We start from the raw sequence: 16480 nt of genomic DNA, 5'->3' as shown, positions 1-16480 counted from the left end.
TCGATCCGGAGCTATGTCTAACATTTGTACTCGCGAGCGTTTCTATTTCCTAACTTAGTTATTCTCTGTATCCAGTACTTTAGAATATATATCAACTTTTACCAGTTCCACTGTTTCGTTTATATCTACAATTCCTTACTAGTTCCAAAGTGAATATTTAAATTAAATAATAATTATCAATTAAATTCATACACGTAATTGTTTTCTTAAACATAGAGTTTTGTGCTAACTTATTTAATAATTGTGATAGTAATTAGTGAACGGCCTTAGGCATTGGTGATTACTTCCAATTAACTTCGAGCGTGATTTTTGTCGATGACTCGTCTGTGTTTTCCTAGATCGGTGACTACCCAGGCACGATCAATTGTCCCTTTACCCCGTAATTTCCATATTCGATCCAAAGTCTATCGGTGACTACCCAGGCACGGGACAGTGTGGAAAACCGACAATCCAATTATTCTTCTACTCTCGAGTTTATCGATTCGATTCAATACCTGTTTATCGGTGACTACCCAGGCACGGGACAGTGTAGAGGATCGAGAAGAAGGCGGGAGGAATAGACAGCCAAGTCGCAATAATTACTCTGTTTCGGTTATTTTGTTGTTTGATACAATTCCGACTGCATCAATATCTAAGACACATCGAGCAGGTAGAAAATACCAGTTAAAGAACCTTTTTAATGAGATCTATGAACCAACAATAGCAGAGCGTTACCCAATCGGCGTGACAGCGTTGCCTATAATCACGTCCGATATTCTAATACGCACACCGCGAATTACCAGTACCTTTTCGCTCGCGGACACCAGTGTCGCTGGTCGTGTGTCCACACTGTACGTGGTGAAGATCTAGCAGGCCTACGCTGTACCAACACCTGTTACCGACGCCCAAGTCCCGACAGCAGCAGCAGAGAACGACCCGCGGCTGCGTCGTTAACTTACAAACCCAATCACCGGCAGCAGAGCATCGTACCGATAGACGGTACATTCACCGGCAGCAGAGTATCGTGCCGACGACGGTAACCTCGTACCAAGCGATGGTTCATTCATCGGTAGCCGAGACGTTACCTGAAGATCAACAACGGTAAGTCCCAAATTTGTAACCGTGCTACGTGTCACCGTGCGAAATTCCCTGTCAGACGTGGACGTAAGTGTTGAGGAATTCATATTCGTGCGGCAATAAGCACGCAACCAAGTGGCGACACCTTCTCTTTCTTACACTGCCTGTTAGCATGTATCGTTCTGTAGGCGCATGGTCTGCATGAGCTGCATTGTACTTATTTATAGAAAGACATTAATATTAAAGAATGTGATATCATCAGTTCGTGTAGTTATTGTGTGAATATTTCTATTGTTCCTAGAAGGAGCATATTCTTTATATTTTCTACAGTAAGTGCTTCGTGGACTAAAGGATTACTCGGAAATAGTCCAGTGCTCGGGTCGCGATAATTCCGTTTAGGAAAATATTGTGATTTAAATCGGGACGTGACACTTGCATGTGTGGTGCCCGCCAAAACAATGATTAGACATCTATGAAAACTCGTTGAAGTTGAAGATTTGCAAGCTACTGTTGGTTAAGAAGATTTCATATATATTTCATCTGTTTCTATTCGATATTTATTTATTTTTTTTAAAAAAACAAAGAATTCATTTATTGTGTTATAAGCTCTTAATGAGCAAACATATATACTTATATTGTTAATAAAATATTTAATTAACATATTTATTTAATTTGGTATCAAGCCTGCCATACATGTATTTATATTGGTGAAAATGCGAAGTATCAGTGCAAATAAACTAACTTAACTGTTAAATACGACGGTTTTGACATTTCTCTACTAAAATAACAGTTTCCCATTTAGTATTATTGAGTTATTCAGTGTATACAGACGCTAATCATGGAACAATCAAAATTGCATTTTCGACATTCATTACTTTTGTTGTTTGATTTGAAGAAATCTGCAGCCGAAACCCATCAAACACTTTTAGAAACATATGGCGATGTTGCTCCATCATATCCCAATTGTCGGTTTTGGTTTCAACGATTTAAAAGTGGTGATTTTGATGTCAATGAAAAAGAACGGCCTGAAGGACCAAAAAAGTTCGAAGACTATGAATTGCAAGACTTATTGGACGAAAACCCAGCTCAAACTCTCAAAGAACTTTCAGACAGCTTAGCAGTTGATGAATCAACTGTTTCCAGACGTTTACATGCAATGGGAAAGATACACACGAATTGACTGAAAATGCCATTTCGAACCGTTTCAACATCGTGGTTTGATTGCTTGCCAGGCAAAACAAAACGAATTTTCTGTGGCGTATTGTGACTGGCGATGAAAAGTGAATCTACTACGACAATCCCAAGCGCAAAAAGTCATGGGTTAGTCCAGGAAAGCCACCCACATCGACACCGAAACGGAATATTCATGGCCATAAAGTCTTGCTGTGTTTATGGTGGGATCAACAAGGTGTAGTGCATTACGAACTGCTAAAACCGAATGAAACCGTTACTGCAAATGTCTACCGACGTCAATTGAACAAATTGAACGACATACTGTTGCAAAAAAGACCAGCAATAGCGAGTAACAGACGCAGTCATCCTCTTGCATGACAACGCTCGGCACTGTTGCAGCTCGAATGGGAAGTTCTGCTGCACCCAGCGCACTCACCAGACATAGCGCCTTCTGATTACCACTTGTTCAGATCGATGCAGCATGGCTTGGCTGGCACACGATTTCGAAATGCTGAAGAAGTGCGAAAATGGATCGATGATTGGATCGTTACCAAACCAACATCGTTCTTTCAACACGGTATCGCCATGCTGCTAGAAAGATGGAAAAAAGTTATCGAAAATGATGGAAAATATTTTGATTAAAATATACTGTGGGCAATTATACGTGCCGCCTTTGGAGAATCGGCAGCGGGGCCGACAATCGGTACCGCTACCGGGCACCGGGTTGCGTATGCATGAGTGTGTGTGTGAATGGGTATTTTAGAGAGACCGGAGAGAAGACGGTTAGTCTTAGCCCGGACTCTTTGGAGGCCACTGTTACGAATAAAGCCTTGTTTGGAAACTTTAAACGTTTTTACGCTCAACCATCCTACAATATGGTACCAATTTTTTTCAATAAATGCCTTTTTAAAGTGAAAAAATGATCAGAATACATGTAAGCACCTAATATTTTTCAAACCCAGAACTCGTGTTTGAAATAACAGGAATTGATGTTACATTAATTAAAAAGTTCCACATTATACTACAGGTAATCACTTTTTCATCGAATAGATATTTTAAAAAATAGCGGTATGCACAATATGAATATTTCGTAATTCATGATTGGTTTATTGGTATTATGTGCCTTCCGTTATAAACATTAATCAATTCCATTAAATCACAATTTAATGAAAAATAGGAATTAATATAACATTAATTAAATGATTCACTTATTTATGTTACAGGTTATTTCTTCCCCATACAAAATAGATATTGAAAAATTTGATGGCAATGCAATGGACCCGGATTTCCATGCTGGAAGAAGCAACTCTCTGGAAACCGTAGTGGAATTACCCTTAAAAAGAGTCATGCATACACATAAATATTGTATTTTGTGTCAAGCATGTAATCAACTTGTTGTGATACTACTAAATGCACGCCTTCAAGCATTTACGCAAAGAAAAATTTAAACGTTCGACCGTTCCCCGCTAGCGGTAAGATTAGCTAGTAAGTCTTATAAGAACGTCCGCCGAAACGTCCAATAAAATGCTTCTTGACACCGACGCAACCGTCTCTCTCACTCACCGCACCGAATTCTGGCTAGCCGACTGGGTCGGCAAGCACGACCTTCCTCGAAGTCCCTCGAACCGAACCGTCCACGGGGGAACGGTTACAAGATGTTTCCTTATTTTTGGAACAATTATCGATTAATGTTGACTCATCGCTATTTCATAAAATAGCAGACTTCTCTTTGAACGAAGAGCAACTATTAACATTTACTGGGTTTAACTGGGGAAACATTAAGAAACTAGGAGATATGTTAGTTAGCATGCGTAATAGTGAATCGCGAACTGTGCTACAGGCCCTAATTGTATTTTCATTTAAAATACGAAGCGGTGCCTCTAATACTATAATCCAAAGTACGTTTCGTTTAAAACGTGAACTAGTGTCGGAATGCTTTCATCAAATAATTACTGCATTTGAGAAAGATATTTTACCAAGCCATATTTATATGGTATTCATGCAAAAACGAGGGATGATCTAATGAATGAAACCGCCTACGTTGCAAGAAAACTTTTTGATTTGGAACAATCAGCACTAGTTGTAATATTTGATGGAACCTATGTCCGGCACGGAAGAAGTAGAAATAATGAATATCAAAGAAAATCTTACTCCGGCCAAAAGAAGACATCTGCAAATGTGCAAACCGTTTACTATTTGCACAACAAATGGTTCTATTATCGATATAGCGGGCCCGTTTAACGGAAATATGAACGACGCTACAATACTGAAAATACTATTAGAAGATCCAGCCGAATTGAAGACACTTTTACGACCGGGTGACTTTTGCATTGTCGATCGTAGCTTTCGAGACGTAGCAAAATACTTGCAAGAACAGGATTATAATGTCTTAATACCGGCGTGTAAAGGTAATCGATTGCAATTAACGACTGAAAAGGCCAATTAGTCACGATTCGTTACCAAAATAAGGTAGGTAGTCGAATCAGTGTATGGTGCCATTGCCCAAAAGTACCGTTTATTGCACCACAAAATGAACAACAAACTCCTACCAAGTTTAAAATCAATATGCCGGATAGCTTCTTTCTTGCATAATATGTTTGGAAAAAGATTTGAATCAAATCCAGAGATTACAGATTTAATCATTGACCACATGAAAATGCGTCGAACTGAAAATAACACCTTGCAACAGTTGATAGAAATTGAAAAATTAAGTCGCTGCAAAAAACCTTTCACAACAATGACTGCCACCTCCATTATGGATTCCCCAAAATTAACTGACAAAGACCTACAGATATTATTTACAGGTACGTACCAGTTATCGCAAGCAGTGTGTTATCTTGTAAAACTACTAGGCAATGAAAATACTTTAAACATTGAATATTTCATGGAAAATGAAAACATTAGAATGAAGGTGCGCTCACGGCACATTAACAGAAAAACATACAAACGTTACATAGAATACGTGACAAATTCTATTGACTACACGGTAATAAAACGTTATACATGCGATTGTGCGAATAGCAACAGGACAGTAAGTTGCTATTCCTACGTAGCAGCAGTTATTTATTACTTATCGCACGAGCGGTTTAAGTCAAAAATTGTTAGGACATCCGAAATATTAACGAATATGGTCGATTCGACCCAAACAATTCCAGTTATTATATTATATTATTGTATTCTTCAATCAAATGGAGACTACTTTGAAAGATGCCACCAGCCCGATAACGCAGAATAACACCAGCGCGGAAATATGGAGGAAGGTCGGATACTTTCGGAACAGACCTCGTATAAACTCACGACTTTTGAATCATTTTACACCGGGTAAAGAAATTTGTGTCGACGAATCTGTCGTAAAGTTCAAAGGTCAAGTTTCATTTATTACTGTTAGGAAAAGTCAATGCATAATGTGTGCGTGAGATGTGTGAATGGGACTTCAGTGAGCACCGCTGTGTTGTATGATTTTAGTTCGGATGTTTTGTCGTTGGCTCACTTGGTCACGCTGTGTCCTACGAGTAACCTCGTCTACCACATGTTTACTGATACCATTGTAATATATAATATACATATAATAAACGTATACTTATATAGTTTGGCACCTTAGTTGCATTTATACAAGTGTCTGGCCTGTCATTATAAACCTTTCTCCCATACTGGTTTCTAACATAGTTAATTACCTTTTTCTAAATTTTTCGGAAAAAGATAACTATATTAAACTAATAGTAGTCTACATGTTTGCCCTCCTATTACTATTAGGTTGGAGAATAAGTTCGCAGCGTTTTTATATTTTCCAACAAATAAATAAGTATAATATGCATTATTGATCTGCGGAAAACCCAAATTAGCTGAGGCAAGTTCAAAATCAGCGTCCATGGAGTGTAAATGTGTGGTGCGGTATCATCAACCACCGAATTATTGGTTCATTCTTTATCGAAGGAACATTAGATGGTCGAAACTATGCAGATTTTTTAACAAATGATTCTGACAAATGTAGTAAAGCCGTGGATGGAAACTGTGTCGTCTGAAAAGCCGTATGCTTTCCAGAAGGACGGTGCGCCCGTCCACACAAGTCATTTGGTTGAAAATTGGTTGTCCGACAACGTCGATATGTTTTAGTCCAAACAAATCTGGCCTCCCAATAGCCCAGGTTTAAATTCTTTAGACTTCTATGTATGGATCATTCTATGTATGACAACATAGAAGTGGTTGAAAGGATTACTAACAAATCCAGACATCCAAATGTCGCATCACTGAGAGCCGTTATTGAAGCGACATTCGCCGATATGGTCCGTGACGCATTAAAACGGGCCTGCAAACGTTTCAGACCGAGAACGAAGGCAGTCATTCAAGCGGGGGAAAGATACTGAGTGAATGTGTTCTTTATGATCTTACAAACAATTTATTGAAAGCACAAATTAGTTCGGTCCGTTTTCAAAGGATGACTCTAGCTGTTATGAATGTTTCATAGTGACAGCTGATTTCGGTGGTTTCAGAGAGGTTAGACATCTACCAATAATATTCAGTTTATATCACTCGTTTTCAACGAGCAAAAAAAACCTGCAAAATACTGCCTTACTGAGAAAGCTCACCAATCACCGCATGGCACATAGTGCAGATGTGCATGAACACATAAATAACTTTATCGAAGTGGTAGATAAGCTTAGGAATATGGATATAGAGATTCACAAAGACTTGCAGAGTGCAATGCTGCTGAGTAGTCTATCCGATACATATGAAAACTTCAGACGTGCGATTGAATTACGGGACGAGCTTCCAGATCTGGAGACATTAAAGATAAAGATTTTAGAGGAATCTGAAACCAGGAAACAAAGACACAATGACGAACCTGGTACAATGACAGCTAATCAGAACGAACAAGGAAAGGGAATAAGGTGATAGTACAATAAATACAACAATAGCAGGTATGACAAAAATATAAATAATAGTAGATTGCCCATGAAATGCTTCCAATGTGGTAAGTTGGTGCTACCAATAGACTAAGCGCAAGTTCGGTACAAGAGATGTTTTATGTAAGCCACGTAAAGATGGGACAAGCATGTGCAATTGCGATGGATTCAGAACACAATAATTGGTGCTTGGGTAGTGGTTGTACCAAACATTTATGCAAAGATAAAGGAAAATTTGTTGCGTTGTACCCATCAAAACATAAAAAATTGAATTTAGCTAGTCACATGTCAGCAAATGTTGAAACCAAAGGAAATGTACAAATTCAAACAAATCTAGATAATAATATTAAAAATATAGAATTTCAGGATGCTTTATATGTGTCTGATTTAAGAGTAAATTTAGCATCGATAGCACAGATTACAGAAAGGAATAATGTAGAAATCTTTACCAAAGCAAATAGAGTTGGCAATTTATATTACATATAAGAATGTACAGAGTACGCTAGAAGTGTGAGATGTTAGGAAGGAAATTCAAACCTAAAACTGTCGCACGAACATTTCGGACACTTGAATTTAAAGAATTTAACTTATTGGGAGTACAAATTAGTTCGGTCCGTTTTGAAAAGATGGCTCTGGCTGTTATGATTGTTTCATAGTGACGTTTGACTTCAATTGTTTCAGAGAGCTTAGACATCTATCAACAATATTCAGTGTATATCACTTTGAGTTTCGTACAAATTTTTCGTTTTTTACTGTGTTGAATATGTCAAATTTTGTGTCAACTAAGCAGCATTTGCGGGAGGTTTTAGTTTTCTGCTTTAATTGGAAGAAAAGTGCAGCTGAAGCGCATAGAATGCTTGTCGAAGTTTATGGCGACAATGCTCCAACTGATGAATTATTTAGGGAATGGTTTCGACGTTTCAAGAATGGCGATTTCAGCGTTGAAGACAAGCCTCGCTCTGGACAACCAACAAAATTCGACCAAGAAATATGGATATTCTACGATAATCCCAAGAAGAAAAAATATTACGCTATGCTCGGTCAATCGTTGTCATTGACCACAACATCAACCCCAAAGCCGAATATTCATGATTCGAAAGTCAGGGTGTGTATTTGGTGGGACCAAAAGGGTGTTATATACAATGAGCTGCTTCAACCTGGCGATTCCATTACGGGCCAACGCTATAGGCTACAATTGATTCGTTTGGGCCGTGCATTACGAGAAAAGAGGCCGGAATACGAGCAAAGACATGACAAAGTTATTCTTCTTCATGGTAACGCTCGACCTCGTGTCGCAAAAGTCGTTAAAAAATATTTGGAAAGGCTCAAGTGGGATATTTTACGGCACCCGCCGTATTCGCCGGACATTGCTCCTTCGGATTACTGATTATTCCGACGGATGCAGCACGATTTGGCAGGTCACACCGGTTCACTTCTCTCGCAGAAATCGAAAATTGGCTCCAAACTTGGATTGCCTCAAAAGACGAGACATTTTTTCGAAACGGAATTCGAAAATTGCCTGAGAGGTGGGGAAAAGTAGTAGCTAGCGATTGACAATACTTTGATTAATCTGTTCATTCATTTTGTTATGGAATAAATGCATTTTTGACCACAAAAAAAACGGACCGAACTAATTTGTACTCCTAAAATAAGGTAAGTTTTTTGTTTGGGGGACCCAAGTTACCCCACTTCGTATTTTACGTTACAGATTCCCTTTTTTTTTTAGGGCCAAAAATGGAAAACCGCACAAAAAATTTATCCCAGCAACAGATAGAAGACTATTTGGATGACAGAAGTGACAGTGAGGAGGATCCTTATGATACAGAAGCAGATTGTAACAGTAACAACTGTAATTTTATACCTGATATTTATGCGAGTGAAACTAGCAAAACGGAAGACGAGATTGAGAAACTTGAACAACAAGCAGAAGATACTCTTTCGGATATTTCTATTGCTTTTCCTTTGGATACAGAATATTACATTGTCAAGTCTGGTCGAGTTTGGTCTTCGAAGCTATTTCCACATACACGTAGGTTAGCATGCAATATTGTAAACGTAACTAGTTACATGAGTACTATAACCGAAATTGATAATATATTCAATCATCTTATAACGCCAATGATGAAAGAGAAAATCTGTCTTCATACTAACGAAGAAGCCAAAAGAGTATTTGATAAGTACAATGAAAAATATACCCAGAGGTAAAACAAAAACTGGAAAGTAGTAACTGAAGATGAACTGGATGCCTTTCTCGGAGTACTTATAACAGCTGAAGCGCTACATTGTAGAAGAGAAAATGTGAAAGAAATGTGGAGTACTGACGAATCCATTCGGAGAATTATATTTACTGCATCCCTGCCTCGTGATAGATTTATTGCATTGTCTAAGTATATAAGATTTAATGATAAAACTACCAGAGAAACTCGAAAAGAGACTGACAAGTTAGCTACCATAAGGGAAATCTGGGATTCTTTTGTAGACAATTGCCGAAAGTCATTCAATCCTTTTGGCGCGATAGCTATCGATGAAGAATTGGTACCATTTCGCGAAAAATGTCCATTTCGGCAATACATAAAATCAAAACCGGGAAGATATGGTATAAAAATTTTGGCTGCCGCTGATGTGAAAACGTCATATTTGTACAATCTGCAGGTGTATACGGGAAAGCTTCCTGGTGAAAATGTAGAAAAAAATCAAGGTGCACGGGTTGTTAAAGAATTCGCTGAGCCTTTGTTTGGATCTGGCATGGGCATAACTACTGATAATTTTTTCACAAGTTATGATTTGGCAGAGTTCCTTCTTACAAAATATATGACGCTCTTGGATACTGTCAGAAAAAATAAAACGGACACTCCCAATGAATTGAAATTATCAAAACATCGGAAGGAGTATTCTTCGATATTTTCATTCACAAAGATTATCTATAGTATTTCACAAAACCGGATGGTACATCTTGTCTTCCCAACATGCAGACAATTCTGTTTCTAATGAAATTTGTTGAAGTGTGCGCTACGTTTATGGCGTACAGGCGCGCTATGGGTTAGATGACGCAAGTCCCCATTAAGTGGATGATGCGCAGACGCGGACCGGGTGTCAAGTTTTTTTTCTTTCGCCTGGCCACCGCACTAGAACGAAGGCGCTGCACAAAGAGAGAAGCACGTGGCGGCCTTGTAAAACTAATATACCTTTTTGTTAATTCTGTTCGTTGTATTATTATATTATTAAACATTTCATTTTACACAAACACCGGCTACAACTCAGATTCACGCCCCAACAGGTTATGGGCCCAGTGGTGTGTTTGTGTTGAAATTGACTGGAATTCGTGTCGTTCGTGTTTAGCTGCAAATCTATTTTGAGGTTATTCTGCCCACGTGTATTCACAGGAGAGAAAATGGACAAGTTAACGGTCAGCAAATTTAATGGACACGATTTCGCAGTATGGGAATTCCAAATGATGGACTTCCTGGAATTTCATGATTTGTTGGAAATAGTGGACGGTACACGAGTAAAACCAGCAAGGAAAGGTACGGAAGAATGGGACAAGTTAGACAGAAAGGCACAATTTTACATTGGATTGTCGTTGGAATCGACTCAGGTACGACAAGTGATGAATTTAAAGACTTCTGTAGAAATGTGGAGACGGCTCGAATCGCTTTACGAGCTGAAAAATGCTGTGTCGAAGCATTTATTATTACAAAAATTCTTCGAGTATAAAATGGAAAATGGCGCCAGCGTTGCACAGCATGTCGCCAAAATTGAAAAAATGGCGAAACAACTGGAAGATCTTGGTCACAAGCAAGATGAATTTAATCTCCGCGTGGGACTCAATGCCTGAAAAAGAGCAGACAATGGAAAATTTATTGCCACGACTCATGAAAGAGGAGGTATTAAACAAAGGACTGTCTGGATTAACTCTTGACGATGCTGATACAGGTTGCGCCTTATATACCAAAAGTAAGCGTCACCAAAATAACTATAGTAATTCTAAGTACAGTAATTTCAAGAAGCATCAGAATAAAGATTAGGATAAAGATAAAAGTAATCAGCGAAAGTTCAAGGGCAGATGTCTTAACTGCGGCAAGATTGGTCACAAACGTTCTGAATGTTATTCTAAGAAAATGCACAGTGACAATCAATCAAACATGGCTGCTTCAACGAGTGAATCTCAAGCATTTACAGCTGTCGAATGCCTATTCTCAGAAGACTGGAAGAATGTCTGGCTAGCAGATAGCGGTGCGAGTTATCATATGACAGCAAATAAAGAATGGTTTACGGTATTCGAGCCACTTCCAAAAGGAAAATTAAATATCAGATTTGGAAATGGTGACCTAGTCAGTGCGCGAGGTATCGGTCAAATCAATACAAAATCAATTGTAAATGGTCAACTGGAGACGCATACCCTGTATGACGTATTGTTTATTCCTGAAATTACACGGAATCTTTTCATTATCGGAGCAGCTACAAGTCGAGAAGTGAAGGCTGAATTCACGAAAAGTACACTATTACTGAAAAACAATGGCAAAATAAAAGCAGTTGGAAAGCGAATTGCTGATCGCATGTATCAAATGGATATTGAAGTGGTTGTCAATGCAATTAAAGCAAATGTTGCAACGAGTGAAGAGAAACCAGTGGAATTGTGTCACACTCGTCTTGGACACGTAAACATGAGAACTGTTCGAGAAATGGCAAAGAGCAATTCTGTGATTGGTGTACAATGCACTAATACGACTGATTCGACTCAAGCGGATCAATGTGACTCATGCATATTGAGTAAACAATGTCGTAAGTCTTTTCCACAGTCAATAACCCGTGCAGAAAAACCAGGTGAACTCATTCATTTTGACATCTGTGGTCCAATGAGTATTCAGAGCATAGGAGGATCAAGTGTGATAGCTATATTTGTAGATGATTACAGTGGAATGGTATTTGTAAAACCAATGAAATCAAAGGCTGATATCATAGACGCAGTTCGAGACGTAATCATCAATACGTCAGCAGTAGAACATGTGCGTTGAAGTGTGCGCTATGTTTATGGCGTACACGAAGTGTGGACATGAAGTGTGCGCTATGTTTATGACGTACAGACGCGCTATGGGTTAGATGACGCAAGTCCCCATTAAATGAATGATGCGCAGACGCGGACCGGGTGTCAAGTTTTTTTTCTTTCGCCTGACCACCACACGAGAACGAAGGCGCTGCACAAAGAGAGAAGCACGTGGCGGCCTTGTAAAACTAATATACCTTTTTGTTAATTCTGTTCATTGTATTATTATATTATTAAACATTTCATTTTACACAAACACCGGCTACAACTCAGATTCACGCCCCAACAAAGTTCATTTCAAGCCAATTATAATTATGGACTATAATCGAACTAAAGGAGCAGTAGACAATAGTGACAAACTTATAAGAGAATACTCATGTGGCAGACGAACTACACGTTGGCCATTTAGAATATTTATGAATATGGTAGACATAGCTGCACTAAATGCATTTATAATCTTTACAAAGAAGAACCCTGAATGGAAACTTTCAAACTCATTACGAAGAAAGGTCTTTCTATTAAATCTTGGACAAAAATTAGCTGAACCAAACATAAGACAACGTTTGCTAAAGGAAGCTAAAACCGTTCCAACCTTACGACGCGCTTTGTCGGCTTGTCGTGTTGCAGCTAAAATTGAAAAAAAATGTGAAAAGTTCATAACAAAGGATGGAATAAAACGTGGTCGTTGCCTTCAATGACCTAGAAATAAAGATAAAAAGTCTAAATTGAAATGTGCCACACGCTCTAACTTTGTTTGTAATGAACATAGAACTGAAGAAAAGAAAATCGTTTGTCTACAACATATTATGGATTCTAGTAACACTGAATAAAGAATTTAGTGATAACGATGGAGACAGAGCTGATGCAATGAATTATTATATTTATTTTTTATTGTTGAAAGAAGTAAAATTGAGTTCCCTAGTTTGTGCTCCTTATTTTAATTATTAATTATATTAATAAGTTTATTTTATGTCAAAACATGTGTTCGAACGATTTGCGTTCGAGCAGACGGTTCGGGGAGATAGGAAATTCGGAAGGCGATTGGTGACCGCTGCCTGGTAACAAAGGCATCCACGCGAGATGGCAGCATAGCAAATGATGCAAAAACGCTAAACACCTGTGGCCGTTAGCGAGTGTTGTTACGCAACCTGTCTTCACCGGGCCGTTTGCTCGAGATTCAAAACTCAAATCGCGAGTAATTTCCCCCACTCTGACTCCCTGTGCTGGTATCTATAAAAGGCCGCGCGTCGCGATACCGTTCGTTGTATTGCTGCTCTAAGTACGTTTCTCAATATTGCTTCCCTGAGTACGTTGCACCTTCACGAGTAAAGAAAGCGTTTGCCGGTATCCGGCCCATCACTCGAGTATTCCTTCAATTCGATCGAGAGTATTCTTTGGGACCTCTCCCACGCCTCCGAGGCTACGCGGGCGTTGTCTGCGACGACCGTTTTTGTCCGTACTATTAGTGTACTATTAGTTTTTTGTGTATCGTGGACCGTGTATTTGTAAATAAACTTTTGACGAGCCGGAAGGCCGAGTATAATTGCCGTGCACTTATTTGCGCCTTTCTGACCGGCAATCCCACTCCAGTGGAGTGTACGAACAACATGAAATGTTTGAAAGTAGATAGTATTTTATTTATTTATTAAAAATAAATACTGTAAATTTAATTAAATAATCGTTTTTTAATTTACTAACAGTCTTTGTAATATTAATATGCCAACTTATAAACAAAACACAACAATTTTTGTGTAGGGGACTTTAGTGACTCCACTCAGCCCTTTACGTTATAAAATAGAATCTATTGTAGTAAATCTTCGTTCTGTTTTCTTTTATTCGCGGTTTCTACTTGAGGCATCCCTCGGGTTCGTAATACAAGCTTCGCGAGACATCGGCTCCTCTCCCATTCTGAACCTAATTCGCAAACGTTACCGGGCACAGCGAAGGGCCATCATTCGTACTTTGAAAATTAACCTAGCAAGACGTGTCAAGACGTATTGGCATTTCGCGACCGAGGTGCGTAATTCTAACCTGTTGATCTTTCCATAATTCCTACTCGCGTTTTCATTACGATCTCTTGCAATAGGGTTTCGATTTAATCATTACTTAATTATAGTAATCGTTTATGTACTTCGTTAATTAGTTAGTCTCTTATTGAAATTCGAAATCAAGAAATTCCTTTTCGAAATACAAGACATAATAAGCGTATTTCTAACCTTTTGATATTTCCTCATTATTATCAATTATTGTTTAATTATAATTTAATTTGCATTTTATTTCTGTTGCAGTCCCTAATTGAAATTCGACGCCATGTAAAGTTTTATTGGCGCGTAAACGACACCATAACAGATGGCAGACAAAAAATATTATAACAAAAATTAACATGCATATTAATATTTATATACTTCTATTTCATTAGTAAATTATTCGTTGCAAGCATGATCATAATTTTGTAATCGGTCATTATTAAGATAAAATATGAAAATCGTTAACAAACATTTTATCCACTTCGATATACACAGTATGTCGGAAAAATAATGGAACTTTTTCAATTTAATTGTAGGGATATTGGCGCCATAGGGAATGCGCAAATTCCCCTAGACTCGCGTCTAGTAATCGCTCCGACGAGGTTGGCAGCTCCGACCTCGGGCGAGAGGAAAAGGGGAGAGAACCGAACGCTTTCTCGACGACTGACCACCGGTCAAGCTGGACGCGTTCGTCTTGTATGCTTGATCGGCCACTATTTCTTGAAGTGAATATACAGTTTTACGGTTACACCTCTGTGTAAATCGTAATCGACTATCTCCTTCCTGAAACGCGAAGCAGCGTAGGCTGCTAGTTAGTACCGCGTCAGTACGCGGCACTCTGAAACCTACATAATGAAAACTGCTAATGCCATTTATTGAAACAATATGTAACCTGAAAGCTGTATATTTCCTCTACAAAACAAAAGCATCATTATTGGAATCGACTAACGGATTATCAAGTTATAACGGTTAAAGTAGCAGTACCTTTTGTCACTTCGTCGCAGAAACACAATGGAACGAAGAGCAAACATTAAATTTTGTTTCAAGCTTGGGAAAACTTTTACAGAAACATTTGAATTCATGAAAAAAATTTATGGTGATGATTGTTAACCCCGTACACGTGTGTTCGAATGATATAAACGATTCCAGGACGGTCGTGATGCTTTAGAACATGACCCAAAGCCAGGCCGGCCAAAAAAGAAAAATCGCGATGAGTTGGTGGAAAAAGTGCGTGAAATGATTACCTACGATGCAACTTCAAGTGTGAGATGGATAGCAGGGGTATTAAATACAACTAAAGGCATGATTCACGAAATTTTGACAAACGACTTAAACAAACGGAAAGTCTGTGCTCGATTTATTCTTCACGCATTAAATGAGGACCAACAGATTGCTCGTGTTGAACATTGCAAGGATCTTATTAAAATAGCCAGACGGAACTAGACATTCCTGGAATCAATTGTGACTGGAGACGAGATTTGGTGCTTCAAGTACGATCCACAAACAAAGCGTCAAAGTGCAACGTGGAAGTCCCCAAACTCTCCGAAATCAAAAAATTGCGATTCCAGAAGTCACGAGAGAAGACAATGTTGATCTGTTTTTATGATTCTAAAGGTATTATACTTCGGGAATTCGTTCCACAGGGTCAAAATGTTAATGGTGAATATTATCTGAATCGTTCGAGTGAAGCCCGAATATCGAGCGCCAAGAAGTTGGTTTTTGTTGCACGATAATGCACCATCGCACACGACTGTCGCTGTTCGTAAATTTTTAGTGAAAAAACAGGTCTGTGTGCTCCAACATCCTCCGTATTCGCCGGATTTATCTCCATGTGATTATTTCCTATTCCCAAAACTCAAACTGGCCATGAAAGGAACGTTTTATAACAGTATTACACAAGTCCAAGACGCGGTGACAAGAGTCATTGGAGCGATTCCGCAAAATGATATAAAAAAATCTATGCTGACACTAGTCGAACGTGCCCAGCGGTGTATTGATGCAGAAGAGATGTATTTTGAATAAAAAAAATAATTTTGGAAAAATAACTAATTTTCTTCTTTCAATTTAAAAAGTTCCATTATTTTTCCGACATATTGTGTACGTACTAGGTGTACAAAAAAGCTCTGAGCTTTAGATTTCATACAACCAAAATAACAATTTAAATTTTATATATCCTCCCGCCCTTTTGCGGTTTTAAGGGGGTCGTCTGATGTGATAGATCCAATGAATCAAAAATTCGTTTGAAGAAGTTAGGAAAAATTCAGAAACTGGGGCGT

The sequence above is a fragment of the Colletes latitarsis genome, chromosome 11 (assembly GCF_051014445.1).
Source record: "Colletes latitarsis isolate SP2378_abdomen chromosome 11, iyColLati1, whole genome shotgun sequence".
Classification (NCBI taxonomy): Eukaryota; Metazoa; Arthropoda; class Insecta; order Hymenoptera; family Colletidae; genus Colletes; species Colletes latitarsis.
This window is presented reverse-complemented; position numbering follows the sequence as displayed.